The sequence below is a fragment of the Oryctolagus cuniculus genome, chromosome 4 (assembly GCF_051225735.1).
Source record: "Oryctolagus cuniculus isolate XC-2025 breed Fujian yellow rabbit chromosome 4, ASM5122573v1, whole genome shotgun sequence".
In the NCBI taxonomy this organism is placed as follows: domain Eukaryota; kingdom Metazoa; phylum Chordata; class Mammalia; order Lagomorpha; family Leporidae; genus Oryctolagus; species Oryctolagus cuniculus.
In genome coordinates this window covers 118,675,375-118,702,472 of record NC_142870.1, presented here as the reverse complement: position 1 = coordinate 118,702,472, position 27,098 = coordinate 118,675,375, and the positions used below count along the sequence as shown (strand labels likewise).

The following is a 27,098-nucleotide window of genomic DNA, read 5'->3' as shown; positions in this document are numbered from 1 at the left end:
CGGCTGCTCCACTTCTGATCGAGCTCTCTGTTATGGCCTAGGAAAGCAGTAGAGGATGGCTCAAGTCCTTGGGCCCCTGCACCCATGTGGGAGACCTGGAAGAAGCTCCTGGCTCCTGGCTTCAGATGAGTGCAGCTCCAGCTGTTGTGGCTAATTGGGGAGTGATCCAGCAGATGGAAGACCTCTCTCTCTCTCTGCCTCTGCCTCTCTATAACTCTGACTTTCAAGTAAACAAGTAAAATGTTAAAAAAAAAAAGAAGAAGATTTGGGAAATGTGATCTTACTGTCTGCTCATTAAGATGTTTAAACTGTTGGTGAATTGTAACATTATCTCTGCCACTGTTCACAGTGAAGGGCTATGTTGTATGAAAACTTTATATATGATCCTCTGCACTGTGAGGTGCTCCTACTAGTAGAGTTATGAAGAGATGACAGATTTATATTTTCCATCTAACGATCACTTCAGTGCATATCTATTTTGAGTGAAATGTTTATTATCATTTATTTTTTCTGTATTACTGAACATTTTCAATAGCTATTAAGAGAAGCATTAACACTTTGCTTGCAAGAGTTAAGAGAACAGTAGCAGAAACAGATAAAATAGGTTATAATATGAAGGTACTTCAAGAGGTTCCTGAAAAATGGAGTTAAAAGATAATTTTATTTTAGCATAAGACTTTTGGACTCCATGTGTTCCAGGGGTCTTCATAAAGGTTATGGAAAAATGTGTATTATGGAAAAACTCTGGAGGCTGGTGTTGTGGTGCAGCAGGTTAAACTGTCGCTTGTGATGCCAGCATTTCATATTGCAGTACCAATTTGAGTTCCAGCTGCTCTGCTTCCAATCCAGTTCCCTGATGATGCAGCTGGGAAAACGGCTGAAGATGGCCCAAGTCCTTGGGCCCCTAGACCTGTATAGGAGACCCTTAAGAAGCTCTTGGATCCTGGCTGTGGATCGGCCCAGCTCCTGCCCCTGTAACAATTTGGGGAGTGAATCAGCAGATGAAAGCTCTCTCTCTGTCTCACCCTTCTCTCTGTCTCTCCCTCTCTCTGTTACTCTGCCTGTCAAATAAATAAAAATAAATCTTAAAAATAAAATCTTAACAAATAAAGATAAATCTTTTTTTTGTACTTTTTTTTAACTTTTATTTAATGAATATAAATTTCCAAAGTATAGCTTATGGGTTACAATGGCTTCCCCCCCATAACGTCCCTCCCATCCCCAACCCTCCCCTTTCCCACTCCCTCTCCCCTTCCATTCATATCAAGATTCATTTTCGATTCTCTTTATATACAGAAGATCAGTTTAGCATACATTAAGTAAAGATTTCAACAGTTTGCTCCCACACAGAAACATAAAGTGAAAAATACTGTTTGAGTACTAGTTATAGCATTAAATCTCAATGTACAGCACACTAAGGACAAAGATCCTACATGAGGAGGAAGTGCACAGTGACTCCTGTTGTTGACTTAACAAATTGACACTCTTGTTTATGGCATCAGTGATCACCCTAGGCTCTTGTCATGAGTTGCTAAGGCTATGGAAGCCCCCTGAGTTCACCGACTCTGATCATATTTAGACAAGGCCACGGTCAAAGTGGAAGTTATATCTGCATGATAGCTCCTCTCTGGTTATTAGTTTCCCATGGACACTTCTTTCTGCCCTGCTAATATGTCTGGGAAAGCAGCGGAGGGTGTCCCAAATGCTTGGCTCTTGCCACCCCTATGGGAGACCTGGAAGAAGCTCCTTGCTCCTGGATTTCCGTCCTGGCTATTGTGGTCATTTGGAGAGTGAAGCAACAGATGGAAGATCTCTTCTCTCCTTTGAAACTCTGCCTTTCAAATAAATAAATAAATCTTAAAAAAAGACAGAAGCTTCTTTAGGGAAATTGGATAAAACTGAAGGGTGGTTCTGAATATTTTAAATAATTAAGGGCTGATCATATATAAAAATGTCTCAAAAATTATATTTTGTGTAAAATTTCATACACGAGCTGAATGTAATAATGTAAACATTCTATGTACAATCTTATATTGCTATGCACAAGGCTGAGTTGACATATTTTGTTAGTCAGCTGTGGTACCTAGATTGTGTGTTTTGGGCTGTATATATTTTGGACTTTGATTTCTGCTATGCCTATACCTTTGGCTGTTTTTATTTCAGACAAGAAGGCTGTGATTCTGAAAGTTCATCTATTTTGGGATAGTAACAGAAGTTAAAAATATAAAATTGGGTCCAAATGTAAGATTTATTTATTCTTAATATAGTTATCCATCTTCTATCTATATATTTCTAAGATGTGAAAAATGTTGATATTTTATTTCAAGCAGTCTCATTACCCAAAGTCCAATGGACTCGAGTCATTATAACAAGGTCAGCTTTATTTCCACTGGGCCTGTGGTTATCTGTGCCTGGAAAGTAAGCCCTAACCTATTTATTCTCTATCCTACTCCAAATTCTACCTAGAAAGATGCCATGGGGCATGGCGGATACTCATTAAGCATTTTTTGATTGAGTGAAACATTATAAAATGAACTAATATTAAACAGTCCTATACTAATCCTATTACATATGTGAAATATACTTATCTAGATAGATATGCATAGTAACAGCTGGTACATTTCATTGCTATCATGTAATAATTGGTAAATCAGAATACTCTGGTGTTTTCACAAGTTAGTGTTTGTTCTTTGACTTAAGTTGGTATTAATGGAGGTATGATTTGCTAAGCATAGTTTCTTGAATGTCATACAGCTGTGGTGGTTCATTTCAGGTGTCAGTTTGACAGCTGAAGGAAGATTTAGACAGCTGTTAAAGCATTGCTTCTGGATGTATCTGTGCAATGTCAGCATTTGAATCAGTGGATCAAGGGACTGAATAAGGAAAATTTTCCTTCATCCAAAGGGTGGGCACCACGCATCTGCTGAGGAGGGCCTGAATGGAAAAAAGTCTGAGGAAAGATGAACAAGCTCTGTTTTCTGGAGCTGGAATAGTCTTTTCCTCCTACTCTTGGATATATAGAACTATATACAGAAATTGGATAGATAGAACTATAGGTTCTCAGGCCTTTTGATCCTGGGACTTGCACCAGGGTCCCTGGGTTCTCAGGTCCTGGGCCTCTGACAATTGACTACTCTGGTTCTCAGGCCTTCATGCTTGCCCTAAGCTTTACTGCTAGGTTTCTTGGTTCTCCAGCTTGCAGATGGCCTTCCTGGAACTGCTCAGTCTCTAAAATCATGAGACCCAATTCCCTTAATAAATTTTCTCTCTCTTTCTCTCCACTCGTCTAGCAATCCATCTTACTGCTTATGAATCTTCGGAAAACCCTAACACAGGACTCAATAAATATGTTGGTTATAAAAACATAAAATTTTGCTTAAAGTTTGAAGTTATACAGGACACAAAGTTATTTCAGCCTTATAGCTATAACTATTTAAATAGCTCATACATATAGAAATGACTTCAAAGAAACACACTATTGATGAGTATTGATATTAATGTCTTTGAAAAAGATCAAAATTTTTGCTTTAATTTTATGTGATATTTTACTAAAGTGCCAGTTGCTTTTATCTGTATTCCTTTTAAATTTGAAAAATTATTTTGGCTTGTTTCTTCATGCTCATTTCTATTTTAATCATGATAAAGTAAGAGGAAGATTTAAAAATGTTAAAATTCACGTGGAGCAATAAACAATCAAGTCAACAAAGCAAAAAATATTTTAATGTATCTATTTTTAAGGTTTGCAATTTTTAATGGATTTCTTTGTTAATCCAGCTTAGCTAAAAGGCTAATTTCTTTTCTGCACCTCTTCCACGTCAATCCCAGTCCACTGCAGCATGCTTCTAAGGTACATTTATCTTCTTAAATAAAAATCTATGGATGCATTTACCTTCTCATTGTTTTTAAATGTCAACAAACGAATTTTAGCTAAAACATAGAGAAAATCTTTGTTGTGGTAGGGAGTATCCAGATGTTTTAGAATGTATATTCACAACACTTATGGCTGGTTTTTATCAATAAGTAATTTCAGAAAAACATCTTCCTATTCACTTTAGTTTATCCCATCTTTATTATTTAGGGAATTCCCTGTAACAACACTTTTACCTGTACTTTCTTTTTTTAAAGATTTATTTATTTATTTGAAAGTCAGAGTTACACAGAGAGAGGAGAGGCAGAGGGAGGAGAGAGAGAAAAAGAGGTCTTCCATTTGATGGTTCACTCCCCAATTGGCCGCAATGGCTGGAGCTGTGCCAGTTGGAAGCCAGGAGCCAGGAGCCTCCTCCGGGTCTCCCATGTGGGTGCAGGGGCCCAAGGAATTGGGCCATCTTTTACTGCTTTCCCAAGCCATAGCAGAGAGCTGGATTGGAAGTGGAACAGCTGGGTCTCAAATCATATGGGATGCCAATGCTTCAGGCCAGGGTGTTGACCCACTGAGCCACAACACTGGCTCCTTTCTTTTTTTTTTAAAGGTTTATTTATTTATTTGAAAGGTAGAGTTACAGACAGAAGGAGTGACAGAGAGTGAGGTCTTCCATCCTCTGATTCACTCCACAAATGGACACAACTGCTGGAGCTGAGCAGATCTGAAGGCAGGAGCCAGGAGCCTCCTTCAGGTCTCCCATGTGGGTACAGGGGCCCAAGGAGTTGGGCCATCTTCTACTGCTTTCCCAGGCCATAGCAGAGATCTCGATGGGAAGAAGAGCAGCCAGGACAGGATCCAGCACCCATATGGGATGAGAGCTCCACAAGCGGAGGCTTAGCCTAATAAGATCAGTGCCAACCCCTTACATGTATTTTCTTTTGCTATTTCTTGATGCGTATTTATTTTTCATGTGTGTCATTTAAAAATTAAGATTCAGATACTGTACTGTCCTATGTGAATCTGATATGGGACAATATAATAGCTAATCTGGTTAAGATTAGATAATAAGACAACTTGAGTACTTTAAAAATTCAAAGTAAATCAGCTAAGCAAAGGGGGAAAAAGATATTTTCAGAAACCAAATATTCCTTGGACATATTTGTAGATGAGTTGTGCTTCTCTGCTTTCATTTGAACTGAATGGTCATCCATGTGTGAGGAAATAAATTTGAAAGCTAACTGAATGCTTTGGCTCGTCTTTCCAAGTATCTCCTGCATCATCTGGACTTTTAAATTTATTCCATCACACATGGCTGACTAGGCTCTCCAAATAAAGTTGGCAAGAGGTGATTCTTTTATGTTTCTGTTAATCTCAACTCACTGAGACAGCAACTGCTTTTGGGCCATGTGTTACTACACTTACATATTCTTTCCATTTCAGCAATTTCTTCTTTACTCTCAAATTCTTTTCTAGAAAATTCCTTATGGACAGATAACAGCCACTGTGATTTAACAAATAGATATTGTAAACAAATTGTAAAATACTAGTTTACACTACAAAGGTAAGTAAAGCTTTGGCATGTTCACAAACAAAATTGTTTCTGAAATATTCTATTTGAAGAAATGTTATTCTATCACACACACACATACGCATACACGTCTGGAAAATACACTTGGTGATTTAAAACTAATCCAAATTTGGTTACCCTCAGAGATAATAACAAAAACTTTTGAATTTACTCACAACAATTAACAAGTTGTGCTTGAAAAATTTGTGAGAAAATAGCCCCAGGCTCATCGTTTGCCCTCTTTCTATGTAACACTATTTATTTATGCATTGCGGTTCTATTTGTATGTTTGATCCCAACAATATTCCCTTTATTGTTAGTAAATATACTGGTAGAACACATATTTTTCTATCCTACATCCTGAATTGACTCAATTCACTCTACTTTGGACTTTTCAACTTAAAGTATTTTTTTAAGATTTATTTATTTATTTGAAACTCAGAGCTACACAGAGAGAGGAGATGCAGAAAGAGAGAGAGGTCTTCCTTCCTCTGGTTCACTCCCCAATTGGCTGCAATGGCTGAAGCTGCGCCAATCGGAAGCCAGGAGCCAGGAGCCTCCTCCGGTTCTCCCACGTGGGTGTAGGGGCCCAAGGAGTTGGGCCATCCTCTACTGCTTTCCCAGGCCATTCCACATAAAGTATTTTGGCAAATGAAAGTGAGTTTAAATGTTGTATGAGTGTGTGTGTGTGTGTGTATGTTTAAGATTTATTTATTTATTTATTTGGAAGTCAGAGTTAACAGAGAGAGAGGGAGAGAATAATAGAGAGATCTTCTACCTACTGGTTCATTCCCCAAATGGCAGCAAGAGCCAGAACTGGGCTAGGCTACAACCAGGAGCCAGGACCTGATTCTAGGCCTCCCACATGGGTGCAGGGGCTCAAGGATTTCAGCAAATGGCTGCTGCTTTCCCAGGCCATCAGCAGGGAACTGGATTGCGAGTGGAGTAGCCAGGACACAAACTGGTACTCAGATAGGATGCTGATGTTGCAGGCAGTAGCATTACTCACTACTCCACAATGCTGGCCCCAATTAGGGTATTTTGATTTGGAGAAAACTTACATTTCTTTTTTTTTCTTTTTTCTTTTTTTTTTTTTTTTTTTTTTTTTGACAGGCAGAATGGATAGTGAGAGAGAGAGACAGAGAGAAAGGTATTCCTTTTTCCGTTGGTTCACCCTCCAATGGCCGCCGTGGCCGGCGCACTGCGGCCGGCGCACCACGCTGATCCGAAGGCAGGAGCCAGGTGCTTCTCCTGGTCTCCCATGGGGTGCAGGGCCCAAGCACTTGGGCCATCCTCCACTGCCTACCCGGGCCACGGCAGAGAGCTGGCTTGGAAGAGGGGCAGCCGGGAAAGAATCCAGTGCCCCGACCGGGACTAGAACCCGGTGTGCCGGTGCCGCTAGGTGGAGGATTAGCCTATTGAGCCACGGCGCCGGTGAAAACTTACATTTCTAAAAGTAAACTTTGAGATACAGGAGCTTGAACTTAGCCTGGGTGTTGAGATGCTGATTAAAATGCTTGCATTCCATATTGGAGTAACCACATTCCAGTTCCTGAAACCAGCTTCCTGCTAATGCAGCAGTGATGATCCAAGTAATTGAGTTCCTGCCACCTATATCAGAGACCTAGACTGAATTTCCAGGTCTTAGATCTTGCCAGGCCCAGATCTAACCATTGGCTAGCATTTGAAAAGTGAACCAGCAGATGGGAGCTCACTTTTTCTCTAGCCAACCCCTTAATAAATAAATTTGAGATATAACATTTTCTTCTAAATTGAAACTATGAAAATGTATAATGAACTGCACAAAAAAATTCTTAATTTTATTTAACAAAGTACATATTTGAAAATAGTAAGGTGTTTTCAATTACTGAAATGGTGGTTTGTAACTGATTTTTTTTTGACAGGCAGAGTTAGACAGTGAGAGAGAGAGAGAAAGACAGAGAAAAAGGTCTTCCTTCTGTTGGTTCACCCCCAAATGGCTACTACGGCCAGTGTGCTGCGCAGATCCAAAGCAAGGAGCCAGGTGCTTTCTCCTGGTCTCCCATGCGGGTGAAGGCCCCAAGCACTTGGGCCATCCTCCACTGCCTTCCCAGGCCACAGCAGAGAGATGGACTGGAAGAGGAGCAACCGGGACTAGAACCTGGTGCCCATATGGGATGCCGGAGCCACAGGCGGAGGATTAACTAAGTGAGCCATGGTGCTAGCCCCTAAGTTGCATTATAAAAATTAATCTTGATGCAAAATCTGGATTATCTGTGATTATAATTACCCTTAATTCTTTTTTAAAAAGATTTATTTATTTATTTGAAAGGCAGAATTACAGAGATACAGAGGCAGAGAGAGAGGTGTTTCATCTGCTGGTTCACTCTCCAAATGGCCACAACAGCTGGAGCTAAGCTAATACAAAGCCAGGAGCCAGGAACTTCTTCCAGGTCTCTCACAATGGTGCAGGGGCTCAAGGACTTTGACCATCTTCCACTGATTCTTAGGCCATAGCAGAGACTTTGATTGGAAGTGGGGCAGCTGGGACTTGAACCAGCTGCCACTTGGGATTCTGGTACTGCAGGGGATGGCTTTACCCACTACGCCATAGTGCTGGCTCCTATCCTTAATTCTTTTTTTTTAAATTTATTTTACAGGTAGAGTTATAGACAGTGAGAGAGAGAGAGAGAGACAGAGAGAAAGGTCTTCCTTCCATTGGTTCATTCCCCAAATGGCCGCAACAGCTGACACTGCACTGATCTGAAGCCAGGAGCCAGGTGCCTCTTCCTGGACTCCCATGTGGGTGCAGGGGCCCAAGCACTTGGGCCATCCTCCACTGCCCTCCTGGCCACAGCAGAGAGCTGGACTTGAAGAGGAGCAACCAGGACTAGAATCAGGTGCCCATATGGGATGCCAGCGCTGCAGACGGGGGATTAACCAAGTGAGCCATGGCCCCGGCCCTATCCTTAATTCTTAAGAAATTCAATTTATGATTATAATTTGATTTTCATAAGTATGAAGCAGCACTGTCATTTTTTTAAATTTATTTATTTATTTATTTATTTGAATGTCAGAATTACAGATAGAGAGAGGGAGTTACAGAGAGAGAGAAGGAGGGGGAGGGAGAAAGAGACAGAGAGAGAAATCTTCCACCTGCTGGTTCACTTCCCAAGTGGCTGCAATGGCCAGAGCTGAGCCAGGCCAAAGCCAGGAGCCAGGAAATTCATGCACGTCTCTCACATGGGTAGCAGGGGCCCAAGGGCTTGGGCCGTCCTTCATTGGTTTCACAGGAGCATTGGCAGGAATCTGGATTGGAAGTGGAGCTGCCAGGATGTGAACCAGCACCATTTGTGATGCCCAGTGCTGCAGGCCAGAGCTTTAACCTGCTGCACCATGGCGCTGGCCTCAGCACCTCGGCTTTTGAGAAAATAGAAACAAAAAAGTCACTGTCATGTTCCTCATACCCTTCTCCCTTCAAACAGAGCACAAGACCCACCTTTGAGAGATATCTTCCTTATATCCAGAGGAAAGGATCATCCTTGTCTCTGAAAATATAGGAACACCATGAAGAATCTAGACAAACATCTTACCAAGTTCTCACCAGTTTATTGTCGTTGGATCTTAACATTTTGTTCTCTAGTCATATTTCCCTGTGACTTGCCATTCTTGATCAAACCAAAGCATAAAATGTACTGTTTCTTTGGAGCTTCATTTCTGAAGGTTTTCACGTTACATAAAACACATGTTAAAAATATTCCTGTACTTTCTCCTTTCAATCTGATGTTTACTAAGGAGCCTTAGCCATGAACCCAGTGATGGACAAGAGATATTTTTCTCCCACAGCATAGTCACACTTTTACATCTATATTTATTTCTGTATCTATTTTACATATCAAAAACATGGAGTTCCCATCAATTTATCCAATGATATTAACATCATAGTGTTAATTTTTCATTTCCCCATTTCTATAACTGTGACTGTATTCTCCAAGAGTGAGAAACTAGCTTCCATTATGTTTAATATATTGTTTATGCAAGTGCTTCAAGACTTGTGGAATTAAAATAATCATTTTCTGTGAACTTTCTGAAGACTTTCCTTGTATTTTTATGCAAAGCATCTTTCATTTCTACCACCACATCTTCAAATGTGCATAAATCCTTCCCTCAACTCTGAACCTCCCACTCTGGGGTGCTCCTTTATGAGACTCTACCTGCCCCACTTGGACTCTGGCACTCACAATCATTTTGTCTCTTTTTAATCTATTATTTAAAAGATTGATTAGTTGGTTGATAAGGCCAAGTAATGGAGAGAGAGGAAGAAAGAAAAGAAGAACATAATGAAATCTTCCATGCCCTGGCTCATTCCCCAAATGACTGCAACAGCTAAGACTGCATAAAGCTGAAGCTATGAGCCCAAAACTCCACCTGGGTCTCCTATGTAAGTAGCAGGTACAGTACATGGGCCATCATTTGCTGCCTTCCCAGGCCCATTAGTTGGGAGCTGGGTTGGAAGTGGAGCAGCTAGGACTTGGACTGGCATACTAATGCAACAGTCTGCTATTGCAAGCAGTAGCTTAACTGGATGCACCACAACACTGGACCACTTACCCCTTCCTATCTTAACGTCATTCTCACCTGTAACACCTCAAGTTGGTTGTAACACCTCAAGTTGAGCCATGCTGCCCAGTATAGATACTCTATTCAACCCAGTTAGGCTCTGAAATCCAGTACTGTATGAAATTCCTGCACAAGTGTCTTCCTCGCTCTTCTGGGCTCCTGTATACGCCTTTAAGCTACCAGGTAGGTAGCTTCCCGGCTTACAATCCTACTTCTCCCTCTACATGTGCATATCTACTTTGCTCATTTCTCTCCAGTTGCCTTTGTTCTTAAATTGTCCATTAGAGGAAAAAAGAAAAGAAAGAAAAACTTTGCATTGCTTTTGTTCCTTCTCACCTGTATTTAGTGTTTCATTTCCAAAGTGAAAACCTTGGAATAGTAATATTTTCCAGAAATCAGGCAGCAGCACGTTTTACTATGCAGCTGCAAATGAGTGCTTTTAAAACAGACAGTAACTCACTTGGAAAGAAACAAACCTACATAAAACAAATACCTCCCACAACAATAGGAAAAAACTTTTGTCCTTAAATGATCTATAAATATTGTGCAGCTGATATAAAGCACACTTTGATGTTTGAATTTAATCTTGCTTTTTATTTCAAAGAGTAAATTATACCCATGCCAAGTCATACATCTCAACTAATGTCCTATTAGGGAATTTTTTAAAAGAAAATAATTTTTAAATTAGTTGAAATGAATAGCATATTGCCCCAAGCCCTTACAATATAGTAGGACTTATGCAAACAGAGTGTATTGCACTTAGCTTAGTTTTTCATAAACTTGGACTTGATTTTGTCCATTGAACTTGGTATTAAAATTTAAAAAAGGTAATTAAAGGGTTTATTTATTTATTCATTTAAGAATACAGTTTCATGCACTTGAAACATAAAGATTTGGGAACATGATGATTCTTCCCCCTCTACCTCCCTTCCACCCATACCCTCATCTTTTTTCCTCCTCCCTCTTACTTTCCCATTCTTATTTTTTACAGAGATTAATTTTCAGTTAAAATTTATACTCATAAGATTAACTCTACACTAAGTAGAGAGTTCACAGATTAGTATGAAGAATAAAAGCAGAAAAGACCAAAACTAAACAAGCAAACACAAAAAACATTGTTCCTGAACAGTCAGGAGAAGGACTGTTCACATCATTGCATCTCAAAGTGTCAGTTTCACTCCTATAGATTTCACTTTAAGTACTCTATTAGTTACTACAGATCAGAGAGACCAAATGATATTTGTCTTTTGTGATTGGCTTATTTCACTAAGTATAATGGTTTCTAGTTACATCCATTTTGTTGCAAATGACAGGATTTTTTTACTGCTGTATAGTATTCCATAGTGTATACATATACATATATATGTGTGTATATATATATACTATATATATATAATTTTATATATATATATATATATAATTTCTTTATCCAGTTTTCATCCTTTTTCTGGTTCCAGATCTTAATGGGAATGCCTCCAATTTTTCCCCATTCAGTAGGATGCTGGCTGTGGATTTGTTATAAATTATCCTGATTATGTTGAGGAATGTTCCTTCTAAGCTCAATTTGCTTAAGGTTTTCATCATAAAAGGATTTTGTCTTTTATCAAATGCATTCTCTGCATCTATTAAGATAATCATATGGCTTTTGGTCTTTAGTTTGCTAAGGCAGTTTATCACATTTATTGATATTTGGATGTAGATCCCTTCATACCAGAGATAAATCCCTCTTGGTCTGGGTGAATGATCTTTCTGATGTGTTGGCGGATTTGACTGGCTAGTATTTTATTGAGGATTTTGCATCTGTAGTCATCAGCGATATTGGTCTATAGCTCTCTTTCTCTGTCGTTATCTTTTTCTGGCTTAGGAATTAAGGTGGTTAAGGTGGCACAGTTTTCATAGAATGAGTTTAGGAGGATTCCCTCTCTTTCAAATGTTTTGAATATCTTGAGAAGAATTGGAATTAGTTCTTTAAATATCTTTTAGAAGTAGCAGTGAAGCTGTTGGAACCTGGGTTTTTTCTTTCTTGGAAAGATCTTTGTTACTGATTTAATCACTGACCTGTTTATTGGTCTGTTGATATGTTCTACGTCTTCATGACTGAATTTAGGTAGGTTGTTGGGGCCAGTGCTGTGGCACAGTGGGTTAACGCCCTGGCCTGAAATGTCAGCATCCCATATGGGCTCTGGTTTGAGACTCAGCTGCTCCACTTCTGAACCAGCTCTCTGCTGTGGCCTGGGAAAGCAGTAGAGGATGGCTCAAGTCCTTGGGCCCCTGCACCCGAGTGGGAGACCCAGAAGAAGCTCTTGGCTCCTGGCTTCAGATCAGCACAGTTCCAGCCATTGCAGCCAATTGGGGAATTAATAATTGGATGGAAGATCTCTCTCTCTTTCTCTCTGCCTCTCCTCTCTCTTTGTAACTCTGAATTTCAAATAAGGTAAATAAATCTTTCAAATAAAAAATTAGGTAGGTTGTATGTGTGCAGGAATCTATTCGTTTTTTTCTAGGTTTCCAGATTTGTTGGCATACTGTTCTTTGTAGTAATTCCTGATGATTCTTTTTATTTCTGTGGTATCTGATGTACATTTTCTTTCATTTCTGATTTTGTTGATTTGGGTTTTCTCCCTCCCCCTTTTTTTTGGTTAGTTGTGCCAGTGGTGTGTCTATTTTGTTTATTTTTTCAAAAAAACAGCTCTTCATTTCATCTTTTGTATTATTTTTGGTTTCAATTTTATTTCTTCCTTAATTTTAATTATATCTTTCCTCTTATTATTTTGGGTTTGGTTTGCTATTGTTTTTCTAGGTCCTTGAGATGCATTGACAGCTCATTTATTTGGTGATTTTCCATCTTCATTCATTTCCAGAAACATTTTGATTTTTCTTATGACCCACTGTTCATTTAAGAGCATGTTGTTCAGTTTCCATGTGTTTGCAAGTGTTCTTGAGATTCTTGACTTCTTGGTTTTGAGCTTCAATCCATTGCGATTGAGAAGGTGAATGGTATGATTTTGATTTTTTTGAATTTGCTGACTTGCTTTATGGCCTAGTATATGGTCTATCCTAGAGAAAGTTCTGTGCACTACTGAGAAGAATGTATATTCTGCCACCATAGGGTGAAAAGTTCTGTATACATCAGTTGAGTCTATTTTGTTGATTACCTCTGTTGTTACTTTGCTGATTTTCTGTCTGGTTGATCTATCCATTGATGAAAGTGAGGTTTTGAAATCCCCTGTTACTATTTTATTGGAGTCTATGTCTTCCTTTAGATCTATTTTTTTTTTTTTTTTTTTACAGGCAGAGTGGAAAGTGAGAGAGAGAGACAGAGAGAGAAAGGTCTTCCTTTTGCCGTTGGTTCACCCTCCAATGGCCGCCGCTGCAGCCGGCGCACCGCGCTGATCCGATGGCAGGAGCCAGGATCCAGGTGCTTCTCCTGGTCTCCCATGGGGTGCAGGGCCCAAGCACCTGGGCCATCCTCCACTGCACTCCGTGGCCATAGCAGAGAGCTGGCCTGGAAGAGGGGCAACCGGGACAGAATCCGGCGCCCCGACCGGGACTAGAACCCGGTGTGCCGGCGCCGCAAGGTGGAGGATTAGCCTATTGAGCCACGGCGCCGGCCTCCTTTAGATCTATTAACATATATTTTAGAATGCCATGCACCCTGTAATTGGGTGCATATACATTTTTTATAGTCACTTCTTCCTGTTGTATTGATCCCTTAATCATTACATAGTATCCTTCTTTGGCTCTTTTAACAGTTTTTGTGTCAATGTCTATTTTATCTGATATTAGGATGGCTACACTTGCCCCTTTTTTTTCTTGTTAGCATGAAATATCCTTTTCCATCTTTTTATTTTCTATGTGCATCTGTTGGTGAGGTGTGTTTCTTGTAGGCAGCAAATAGATGGGTCTTGTTTTTTAATCCATTCAGCCAGTCTGTATGGTTTCACTGGAGACTTGAGGCCATATACATTCAGGGTAACCATCAATAAGAAACTAGTTGATCCTGCCATTTTTTTCCACAAATATTCCTATCATTTACTTTGGATTTCTTTTACATTTTTTACTGAGGGATTTTCTGTCTTACATTCTTTCATGATGATGGCTATCTTTCTTGTTTCTCTGCGTTGCATATTTTGTAAGGCTGGATGCATGGTGACAAATTCTTTAAATTTCTGTTTGTTATGAAAGGTCTTTATTTTACTTTATAAATGAGAGTACAATGGGTTGACAGGTTTTTTTTTTTTTTTTATAAGATTTGGACTATATCTTGCTATTTTCTTTTAGCCTGTAGGGTTTCTAATGAAAAGTCAGCTGTAAGTCTAATTGGAGATCCTCTGAACTAATCTGGCATTTCTCTCATGCACATTTTAATATCTTTTCTTTGTTCTTTACTACGAAAAGTTTGACTATGATGTGTCATGGTGAAGATCTTTTCTGGTCATATCTGTTAGGAGTTCTGTGTGCTTCCTGTACTTGGACATTCCTTTCTTCCTCCAAATTAGGCAACTTTTCTGCAATTGTTTCACTAAGTAGGCCTTCTAAGTCTCTTGTCTCTTTCACACCTTCAGGCTCTCCTAAGACCCCTATGTTGGGTTGTTTGATAGTATCCATAGATCTTCAACACTGTTTTTAAGTTTTCTAATTTCTTCTGGTTGTTTTTGGTCTGATTGTAAAATTTCCAGAGATTTGTATTCTAGCTTGGATATTCTTTCTTCTGCCTCATCAAGTCTCCTGTTAAGCTTTCCAATGTATTCTTATTTGACATATTAAATTTTTGATTTCTAGTATTTCATTTTTATTTCTCTTTAAGATTTCAGTTTCATGGGAAAAATTTTCATTCATATCATATATGTTTTTCTTTAGTTCATGGATTTGCTTCTGATTGCTTTTGAGTAATCCTATGATTAATTTTTTGAATTACATTTCCAGCATTTTTTAATCTCTTCATCTTTACTTTCTAATATTAAAATGCTTAGTGTTCTTTTGGTGGAGTCATAGTGTCATCCTTATTCTTATTTCCTGAATTTCTGCATTTATTTTAAGGCATTTGTAGAATTTTCTTTCTTCTGATGGCTTTTATCTTTGAGCTATGCCTCTATCACTTAGTGGAATGTCTAGACTTCCAGTGAATACCAAGATGTGTGTGGTGGGTGTAGTGAGGGAACTCTGTTCAGTGCTCCAGGATGGGGCAAGTAATGGGGGTAACATCCAAGTTGGGCATAGTATCTCTCCTCTGGTTAACTGGATGGGGAGGAATGGCCACCTCTGTTGGTGCAACCACCCATTCTCCTCCAAGCTGAAGAATACCCAGGTGTTAGCTCCCAGCATGCTCAACACTAAATCACACTATTGTATAAACTGCACATATGATCTCTGTAATCTTCCCTGTGAGCACGATTCCCTATGCTGTTTGCTGCTCTGAGCAACCAAGGAGCTCTGAGAATGTGCAGAGACACTCTGTGATTACCCAGAACCCAGCTACATCCTGCCTCCTCTCACCCAGTCAGTGTTTTCTCAGTCTCAGCTGCCAGGGCTCTCATGGTTAGGGAGTACAAGAGGAACCACTCTGCCCTGATAGCCCATCCTGTCTGCAAGGAGAATAAGGTGTCCCCAGAGTTGCTGCCCGTGTGTGTTCCAGCCCAGTCCTCCCACCCATATCTATGTCAGTGGGGGAATATAGGCTTTTCTCTCCGGTAAGATCTCTGGTTCACAGTCATGCAAAACACCCACAAGCTGCAGCCCCACTTGCTTCACAATTGTGATAGGCATGTAGAAAGTCCTGAAGGTGGCCCTTCCTTTCCCTGGGGATGGCTCTGCCTCCCCTCCTGTTGCTGGGTGGGTGCAGCTGGCACAGTGGAGACCTTCTCCATGGTTGCTCTTGAATTGCTGTGGTTGCCCCAGAGGGCGATCTCAATAATTGATGGTGCGAGCACACAAGCTAGAGCAGCCACTACCTGCCTGTATACAAAAACAGTGCCAGCCCTTCCACTGCTGGCTGCAGGTTGCTGTTGTCGCAGCGAGGAGGGGGAGAGAAACATGATGTTTTCCCTCCTCGTCCCCCTCTCCACTCCCCCTGAGTGAGCAGTTGTCCAGCTGCTCTGAGAGATCCTGGCCAGACCCAAAAAAGTGCAGTACACTAAGCTCTTCCTCCTGCTGTAGGAACAGCGGCATGGGCTCGTGTAGTCAATCTCACCTGGTTTGCTAGGGTGGGTGCCTTCTTTCCAAGCTGCGGGTGTTTTGTTGTCTTGTTGCACCTTGCTGTTTCCACTGCTTTCATAGGATCTCCCACAGCAGTTTCCCCCCGAAGCTTTACCTTGAGAGTGAACTTTCTCCACTTTTTAAATATTAATTTCACCTAACCTAAATCAGACTGCCCCGTGGCTATTCTGCCATCTTGGAACCAATTAAAGGGCTTTAAAAGAAAGAATTAATGATATTGAAGAAAAAACAGTTAAAGTACTATCAAAGAGCTGGCAATAAAAATGCATTCCGCCCTTGCCCCACCCTTGCCATCCTGATGTCATACAAACAAGTTTTTAACAAGTATTAGATCAATCTCAATTGAAAATGTCTTTGGGGGACGGCATTGTGGTATATTGGGTAAAGCCACCACCTGCAGTGCTGGCATCCCATATGGGTGCCAGTTCAAGCCCCGGCTGCTCCACTTCTGATCCAGCTCTCTTCTATGGCCTGGGAAAACAGTAGAAGATCGCCCAAGTACTTGGGCCACTGAACCCTTGTGGGAGACCTGGAAGAAGCTCCTGGCTCCTGGTTTCAAATTGGCACAGCTCTGGCCGTTGCGGCTATCTGGGGAATGAACCATCAAATGGCAGACCTCTCTCTCTCTCTCTCTGCCTCTCCTCTCTCTGTGTAACTCTGCCTTTCAAATGAATAAATAAATCTTAAAAAAAAGAAAATGTCATTGTATGTCATTGCTAGCCATCACCTTCTCTACCTTTCAAATATTATATCTGTACATTTGTGAGCATACATTCAATAATTTGATCATGACTTGTATGTTTCAAGTATCTGAAGTATTAAAATAAAATGAAGATCAGGGTCAAGTTTATTGGCAGTATAGCTGAAAGTTTCTACAACAACGTTTGTCATGTGATAAACGTGGCTGGTCTTAAAAAATTGCTTGTGGTTTCCTTCTGGAGTCCCCTACATTTTTGTATTCATCTCTCTTGTGTCTGAAGCCATTCTTTGAAAAAAAATTGTTTTCAGTTTTAAAAGGTGAAAATAACAAGAACATATTACCACTTTAAAATGGTATTGTACTCTTCAGTAAATTTTAAAATGTCATCTCTTCATTTCTTTCAATAATTATAATTTTCAAGATCAGTTCATTTCCAGCATATATTTAGTTGTGCTCCTATGATAGGAGATTATGTGCATTATATAATTGCAGATTCTGGTTGCTTTGGCAACAAAATGCTTGTTTTAAATTTAGAAACTCATTTATTTTCTTTTTTTTTTTTTTTTTTTTTTTTTTTTTTTTTTGACAGGCAGAGTGGACAGTGAGAGAGAGAGACAGAGAGAGAAAGGTCTTCCTTTGCCGTTGGTTCACCCTCCAATGGCCGCCGCTGCAGCCGGCGCACCGCGCTGATCCTGGCAGGAGCCAGGAGCCAGGTGCTTTTCCTGGTCTCCCATGGGGTGCAGGGCCCAAGCACCTGGGCCATCCTCCACTGCACTCCCTGGCCATAGCAGAGAGCTGGCCTGGAAGAGGGGCAACCGGGACAGAATCCGGCGCCCCAACCGGGACTAGAACCCGGTGTGCCGGCGCCGCAAGGTGGAGGATTAGCCTATTGAGCCACGGCGCCGGCTGAAACTCATTTATTTTCTGTCACTTTATTCTTTACTGTTAAGGAGACAAGCTGTTTTCTGTTAAATAAAAAATAAAAAGAGATACTATTATAATGGGTGAATTGTCAAGATTTGCTTTTTGTTTAGGTTTAAGCTACAGGGATAAGGAACAGCCAATTTTGACAGAAATTAAAATACTTTTATACACAGATAGTCTCAGTGCTAGAGAAGTAAATGCAGTGAGGAACCAAATTCCTTAGTTCTGGATTGCATGGAAGTATGACCAATGCCATCTACAAAACTTGGCTTCATAAGCTGAGCTTTAGAAATGTAGACATTTAACCTATAGAAGCGGGTGATTTGGAATGCTTCCTCAAAGAAAGGAATATCCCTCTTTTAAAAAAAGATTTATTTTACTTAATTTGAATGGCAGAAAGAGATAGAAGGGGGGTGGAGGGAGGGAGGGAGGGAGAGAATCTTCTGTCTACTGGTTTCACTCCCCAAATGGCTACAATAGTCAGGACTCAGCCATACTGAAGTCAGGAGGCAGGAACTCGATTTGGATCTCCCACATGTGTGGCAGGGACCCAAGCATACTAGCAAACTTCTGTCGATTTCTCAGGCACATTAAAAAGGAGCTGGATGGGAAGTGGAGCAGCAGGGACTTGAACAGGCCCTCCAATGTGAGATGCCAGATGCAAGTGGCAGCTTGACCAACTGAGCCACAATACTGTACCTGGCATCCCACTTCTCAAAGCTCAGTTTTTATACTCTTAAAACCTACCCTCATACAAATAGATGATCAGTATAGGTTACAGTTTTATAAAACTAATTAAAGAGGTGATAAGCAGAAATATCAACCAATGATGAGAAATTCCGTTTCCATCATTGCTGGATTCTTTCCCCTCCTGGGTTTGCCCAACTTCCTGTCTTCAGGTCTTACAAAGGTCTAGAAGATCTAAGGCAGAGTGAGATATTTCAGATATCATAGGTTTGGTGTCCCCCTTGGCTGAGATCACAATGTCTCTTGAAAGGACCCTCTCTTGAGGCTAAGGACTTTGAACAATGTCCCTTTCTGAGGCACTATCAATTCTCATCACTGAGGAGGCACAGAACTTTGGTGATGATACTTCCAAAAACCCCCTAACAACCTTTTTCCTTAATCTGTGGACCAATGTTTAATATGTCTCCTTTCTTGAGAGGTCTTCTGTCTTGCCTCCCTCCTTGGGATAATTTGGTATAATTCCCTTAATAAATATAGATTTTTCTGAAGCAAAGGACTGGAGAATGTTCCTCAAACTTTAGATTTCATATTAAATCAATAATTGCAATGGATAGAAGAAAAATACTGATAATTAAACAAAATGAGTAATTCAACATATTATTCTTCCATTATGACTTTTAAAAAGTATATATAATTCAAGGGCTCTTCAAAAACAAAGAATATAAGTATAAAATATTGGTATTGCTGTAACAAAAATATATGTCACAGATTTGTTTTCAAAAGATAATATAGGATGCCCAAATGATTTAGAAATTAGGTCAGATACTTGTAAAATAATAATTTACACGGGAGAAAAGTTTTCTGACTGTCATGTATCTATATGGTTTTACTATATTTCTATTAATCATATTTTGACTACCATAAAATGGTAAAGGATGATTATGTCTTTATATGACTGAGTTACATAGGTGAGTTTCATTATTGTCCAGAAAATGACAGTATTTAAATGCTTGAGATGTTAGAAGAAGATCCAAAGCATAAATTTAGGGGAGATTTATATTCTATTTATCTTTTTAGAGACACTTTCTAGATTTATCCAAGAAATCTCTTAAAGCTTCCTCTCACAAGAAAAAGTTGTTTGTTGGGGCCGCCGCCGTAGCCGGCACCATGGCTCACTTGGTTAATCCTCTGCCTGCGGTGCCAGCATCCCATGTGGGCATCAGGTTCTAGTCCTGGTTGCTTCTCTTCCAGTCCAGCTCTCTGCTGTGGCCCGGGAAGGCAGTGGAGGATAGACAAGTGCTTGGGCCCCTGCACCCGCATGGGAGTCCAGGAGGAAGCACCGGGCTCCTTGCTTTGGACTGGCACAGCGCCGGCCATAGCAGCAATTTGGGGAGTGAACCAATGGAAGGAAGACCTTTCTCTCTGTCTCTCTATCTCACTGTCCATAACTCTATCTGTCAAATAAAAAAAAAAGAAAGAAAAAGTTGTTTGAATTTAGCTGTTTGTTATCATTTCATACAAATATGGCAGAACAGACTCCTCTGGCTTTGTCTACCCCTTTTACTTGTCTTTCTTTGCCAGATAAAGGAAGTGAAGATGGATTTGACCTCAGTTTCTTTTTCTTTCTCAAAGTTATCTGCAAAATCATGCTATTTTATTGTTATGTCAACCTCACTTCTTTTTGTTCTCAATTTTTGCATAAGTTTCTTCTTATGATGAGTTTATGAAATTACACTTTCTAATTTATTTATTTATTTTGGAAGATTTTATTTTTATTTGCAAGGCAGAATTACAGAGTGGAAGAAGGAAAGGGATGAGGGAAGGGGGTGGATCTTCTATCTGCTGATTTACTCCCTAAATGGTGGCATTAGCCAGGGCTGGGCCAGGAGCTTCTTCCAGGTCTCCCACATAGGTAGCAAAGATTGAAGGACTTGGGTCATCTTCCGCCGCTTTCTCAGGCACATCAGCAGGGAGCTGTATTAGAAGTGGAGCAGCCAAGACTCAAACTGTGGCCCATCTGGGATGCCAGCACTGCAGGCTGTGGCTTAACCCAGTGTGCCACAATGGTGGCCCCAGAAAACTTCTAATTTATTGCACAACAAAAAGTAGGGAACAAAGAATTTAATGCCAAGTAGTTCTTTAGAATTTCTGTATGTGAATATCAAGAGGAAGGAAGTAGCTGTGAGCTCATATGTTGCTAAATCAAATTCTCAGTCCTTCAGTATCATGATAGATATATTTATGATATATACCTGGAACATTTTAGCATTATTATTGGAGGACTGGGGAAAATTGTATTTGTATGTGAAACTAGGACAATCACAGAGTTTTCTCTGTACTGAAAACTCTAAATTTCTCTAAGTATCTGACAAGGTGCTCATTTCATGATTTGTGTTTAATAAAATCTACAAAGATGTTCCAATTATAGTGGAATTAAATAATTTATCTGTACTGATTAACATTTATACCTATGAGAGGATCTTCATTTTCTTAATTACAATCAGAAATTTTATTTTATGAGTTTGTTACTTTTGTTTTTAGTCTCACCTTCTAAATTCTCCTTTAAAGACTTTTACTTATTCTGTACTCCTGTCAAAAACTGCTTTACCTTTGTTTATTCTTTTATGTTCAATTTTTTCTTCATCTCTACCTCTTAAAATTTCATTCATCCATTAAAGTTCAACTGGTATTCTGCTGCCATGAAGAATGTCAGTTTATCAACTGGGATATGAGTTCTGTTTCCTCTGAATTCTTACAGCATTTTAGTCATTTTCCTATACTCATTCAACTTACAATTATTTGAATATAAGCAATGTCTCCATTATTAGATTCTAAGAGTCTTGGTGGGAAAGAGAGTAAATTGTATATCTTAGAATATATCTTATTTCAATTCTATGAAAAATAATTGTCATTCAATATTTTTAAATGAATGGAAAATATTACACATAGTTATTGTCTTCAAGGCTATTTGTAGTTCACTTGTATCCCCCAAGCACAACATTGAAACAAAGAAAAATAACAGCATATTGAAGACTAACTATACCTGTTACTTCCATTGCTTTTGACTTATCTTTATTCTTCTGACTCTGCTCTTTTTTTAAGATTTATTCATTCATTTGAAAGGCAGAGTTACAGAGAGGCAGAGGCAGAGACAGAGAGAGAGGTCTTCCATCCACTGGTTCACTCCCCCAGTGGCCTCCACATTGTTCCAATGTAGCATCTTTTAGGTCTCACACTCCAGTGGCCAAATGGGATGCCAACATGGCAGGTAGAGGCTTAACCTCTTGTGACACAACACTGGCCTCTGCCTGAGTATTTATTATAATAATGTTTGTATATCTTCCCAGGGATGTTCCAGGAATACAAACCCTCTGAGGAAAACATGAAGGGTTTCACTGGCAACATTTGGGTGATTTTTCTAATGGGAAATTAGTCATATGATATATATAGCTAAAATTTCATCAAAATTTTCAAAAACGCAATTGTTTTGAAAGCTTTTATTTAATAAATATGGCTTTCATAGGTACAGCTTTTGGAATACAGTGGTACTTCCCCTCCATACCCACCCTCCCACCCCCATTCCCATCCTACCTCCTACTCCCTCTCCCATCCCATTCTTCATTAAGATTCATTTTTAATTATCTTTATATACAGAAGATCAACTCTATACTAAGGATTTCAACAGTTTGCACCCACACAACGTATAAAGTACTGTTTGAAGACAAGTTTTACTGTTAATTCTCATAGTACAACACATTAAGGACAGATGGTCCTACATGGGGAGCAAGTGCACAGTGACTCCTGTTGTTGATCTAACAATTAACATTCTTATTCATGACATCAGTGATCACCCAAGGCTCCTGTCATGAGCTGCCAAGCCTATGTAAGCCTTTTAAGCTCACAAACTCTGACATTAGAGTTCTCTCATATTAGAAGTTCTTTCCTCCCTTCAAAGAAAGGTACCTCCTTCTGCGATGGTCCTTTCTTTCCTCTGGGATCTCACTCTCAGAGATCTTTCATGTAGGGCATATTTTGCCACAGTGACTTGGCTTTCCATGCCTGAAATGCTCTCCTGGGCTTTTGAGCCATATCCTATTATCTTCAGGGCTGATTCTGAGGCCAGAGTGCTGTTTAGGGTGTTTGTCATTCTATGAGTCTGCTGTGTGGCCTGCTTTGCATGTTAGATCATTCTCTCTTTTTTAATTCTATATATTGTTATTAGCAGACACTTGGTCTTTTTATGCAGTCCCTTTGATACTTATTCCTATCTTTATGATCCGTTATGCACTTAAAATGATCACTTTAACTAGTACAATGGCATTAGTTTTAATCTGAGGATCAGGGGTCTCCAGTCTGGTGATCAGTACATCTTCCAGAAAGTTTTTGTGTCTAATCATAAAAAAATGCCATTTAATCATCCTTTCTATGTGCTTTGGCAAAGCTACCATATTCCAACCAAATGGGGAATGTTTTTAGGAGGGACAAGAATAAACTTTTGTTATGATATGCTGTAGCAAAGAATTTCATGATGCACTGCTATTAGCCCAAACCTAGGAAAATTTACCCTTCATATATTGTCTCTGATTTCTATTATATTGGTAGTGAGTTTACAATGCTGAATTCACACTTGCAAGCACATAATTTTTTTGTTCAATGGTAATTCTATCAGATGAAGGATGACTAAGTGGAAAAATTTTATTTACATTTGTAAAATGGCTGACAATCCAAAACAAGAGATAGATTTTAAAAGCATTATCTCTTTTGATACTTTTAGCAACCTGGAAGGTTAGAAAAAGCATGGAGAGCTACTTCGTTTCATATATCAAGGAAGTGACACCCACACAGTCATATGATCTGCATAAGATAACATAGGATGAACAAAAATCAAGTCAAGAACCGTACCACTCATGAAAACATCTTGCCTCTTCTAAACCTAATAGATAGGATAGAAATCATACATATAATTTTTGCAAGATAGTACTTCCTTAATTTTTAACAGTTATTTACTGAATAAATAAATGAAGAAATTAGTTATCCCTGCACTGTAATACTATGTGGGTAGATTGGGCCATTCATATATTTTCCAAATGAGAGTCTCTCCTTCATTTCCTTCCTCCCTTCTCTCTCTCCTCCCCTCCCCCCACACTTCCTTTCTTCATTACATCTGTTCCTTCTTTCTATTCTTCCTTCCTATACCTTTCACTAACTCCTTTTTTTCCACAAGAAGACACCTTCTCAATTTTTTCCAAATTCCTAAATCCTAGCACAACACCTAATACAAAAGGCACTTATTGTTTATTGAATAAGAAAACAAAGACATCCAGTCTTGTATGCACAACCCTTCACTTAAGAAAACTTTATTCCTAATTAGCTGCACTTATTTAATAAATATATCTCTGTCAAGCATATAACCACAAATTCCAGAAAGTTTTATGATGTGATAGAGGTCATGTTAGGGTGCCTGGGACTGAATCAGCAACACACAAATTGCTGAGGACTGTCATCAGCCCTACCAGCAAGTTTGCTTTCTTTCCCATGCATTGCCGCGGCTTGGATTCTCCCTCCTGCAAATAGTTTTCAAGTAGTCTGGAAAGGAATGAGTAATCTGTGCATTCTGTGACTATATAATAGCAAAAGAATCACTAGCAAGAGAACAATGCAAAGGATAACAGGAGCCATGACAAACAGTGGAATCTAATTAGGGAAAGTAATTATGACTCATCTTATTGGTGATTGTTAAGTAGTGAAACAGCCTTCCCGTTAACATTTATTCCTCTGAGTTCCTAGGGTAACATTGTTTGTACCACTCATTTGGTGTTTATTTTTTGCTTTAAAAGTCATTTAAGTTATCCTATTTTTTTCTTCTCATCTGTGACTTAGTAAGAACCAGAAATGGTATGCTACCCAGTGGAGGAAATGAAATAAAGTGGAAAAATAAAATTAAAAGTTGCAGGGTCATGTATGCCATTTAAGCCTGTCTTTTCTAGTTACCACCATTTTGATTTTAGACAAGTTTAATTTTCTAAAGTGGAGCGGATAATTCAAGTCATATAAGATTGTTGATTAAATGATTAAGTACCAAAAAAACAGATAGAGGTGGCATCTAAATATATAGCTTGTGTGTGTGTGTGTGTGTGTGTGTGTGTGTGTGTATTTCCACAGGAGTAGAATCCACTTTGAAATGATAAAGATGGTCTTCCTGTGGACACAACCAGAAACACTGCCATAGGCATGTGTCTGGTTTGCCATGGTACCTTGTCCACACAGAAAAAGAATGGAACAACAGGTGGCATAATTTCAAGAGAGGGAAAGGCATGCCTTCCTATGCACCTTGATAGTGTTTGAAGACTCTTCTTAGCAAAAAGACTGTTGATATCAGAACAGCACGTCACATGCTGAAAACTCTAACGGTGATCATTGTAGTAGATGGGGGAAAGGGGAAAAAAGGAATGCTGAAGGAATCCTGGAAAATGAGTAGTTCCATGTTTCCCTGGCATAGAGTACAATGATTTTAGAAGATCTTGAGAGAGGACGTAATATTCAGAAAAGCTTTTAAAGCCACACACCATCTCACTTAAAAAATATTTGTTTCTGAGCAATAGAAAACATGACTAAGAATAACTCAAAACAGATATTTATACCTTTTACTTAGTAAGGATTCCAAATGGGCATTCAAAGTTTGGTGCATCTGTTCTGAAAAGTTATCAAGGAATCAGGTTTCTTCTGTCATCCCACCTAGACTTTATCAGTGGCTGACTTTTTCTCCTAGGATCTCAAGATGGTTACTCTCCCTGCAAATCATAGAGCACACTGAGGTTCTCAAAAGGTAGATCCTGACGAAGCCAACATTATTCTCATCATTAGGATTTAGCTTTTATTCCTAAGGTAGACTTTTCCCAGAGATTACTTTACTAAACTTTCCAGGATTATTATGTGATGAGCATGAATGAAATCTACATTAAATGTTCAGCCTCCCAGGGCCTCTAAGAGAGGATAACAAGAGAAAACTCATTATGAATAAGAGTTGAATGAGTAAGATTATTATTTCTGTCACATAGACCCCCAATAATAGTGATTGACATAGGACAAAGTGCTTAGTGGGAGGTGATGCGGGCAAGGTGGATTTCTCTTCCTTGTATTGGCATGGAACATAAAATTTTGAAGATTAATTTCATTGCCATTGAAGATAGATTACCTGCACTTATCGATTGCTTGGCTAAATAATGACTCAATAGATGCTATCTTTCTAATTACGTGTTTAAATACCAGTTACAAGGCATAAATATACTGGACTAGAACCTGATAAAATGCAAGTATTCAAAAATATCAGCTTCCTCTCAATTTTTATGCCTTTAGGAGCTTTTTCTGCTTTGTATCCTTTTGATCAATAAGAAAAAAAAAAAACCACTAAGTTAGCTCAAAGCAAAATGAGGATAACCCCCTTCTTTCTCTCTGTTCCTTTTTCCTTTCCTCTGTATTTCACTTTGGACCAGCTTTCTCTATACATGGTGTCCTGATGAGTTTGGGCTGCTATAAAAAAGAACCATAGACCAGATGGCTTATGAACAGCAGAAATATATATCTCCCATTTCTGGAAGCTGCAAGACTGAGATCAAGTTGCCCAAATGGTTGGGTTATGCTAAGGGCCTGTTTCCAGGTTGCATATTCCAGATTCCAGTTTTGCTTTCAGTTGTTGACATGTGATGAGAGTTCACTATGGTCTCTTTTGGAAGGGGACTAATCCCATTCTTGAGGGCTCCTCCTGATGATTTTGTTACCTTCTACTTTTCCCACTTCAATTTATGAACTTTGGAAGGGATACAACATTCAGTCTATAATACATAGATAATATTGGTTCCCAACCAGGTTCCCATGACACGATTTTTCCTATGACTTACTTAAACTTCCATTACTAAAGTGAAGTTAATACATATATACTCTTTCTTCTTCACACGTGATAGTGATTGTGCTCTTTCTTTTGACTGTAAATTGTACAAATGTCTAGTCAATGTTCTAGCTGCCTCCCACAATCCATTCTTTTTCTCTTTGCAATAACTTCAATTATTTTTAGTGGACATATTGACAAAAGGCTACATGTCCCCTTTTCACTTGTACTCAAGGCTCAGCCATGTGACACTTTGGCCAATTAGGTATAAATGAAAGTATTGTATGTGACTTTTGTAGTAGGAAACGACTGTAAAGAGGCAGACCATTTGATACCTGAGATAACAACATGGTACCTGGAGCTCAGGCAGCCATTTGGACTAGGAGAATGGAGGTTTTGCCTAAGGAATGTGGGAGAGACCTGCCAGGGGCGGGGGGAGAGTCTGAGGAACTTCTTGAGCTATATCAGTTCATATTTATAATACAAAGAGATATTGTTATTTAAGCCAGGCTAGAAATTCTCATTTCTAATCAAACTGACAGTCTATTAAGCAGTACAGAAATTATAGGATGGTCAGCATCTAAAATCTGAAGCTAGAGAATTTTTATCTGAGACAGGAACAGCTGGTGCTATTGCCTTTGACGTTGATAGTGATGAG

At 39.3% G+C, this 27,098-nt stretch overlaps 1 pseudogene; it reads left to right on the top strand.

Moving 5' to 3' along the window:
• The first annotated feature begins 15,563 nt into the window (after window positions 1–15,563).
• Window positions 15,564–27,098, top strand: part of LOC127482813 (casein kinase I pseudogene) — a 123,773-nt pseudogene continuing 112,238 nt past the window's right edge.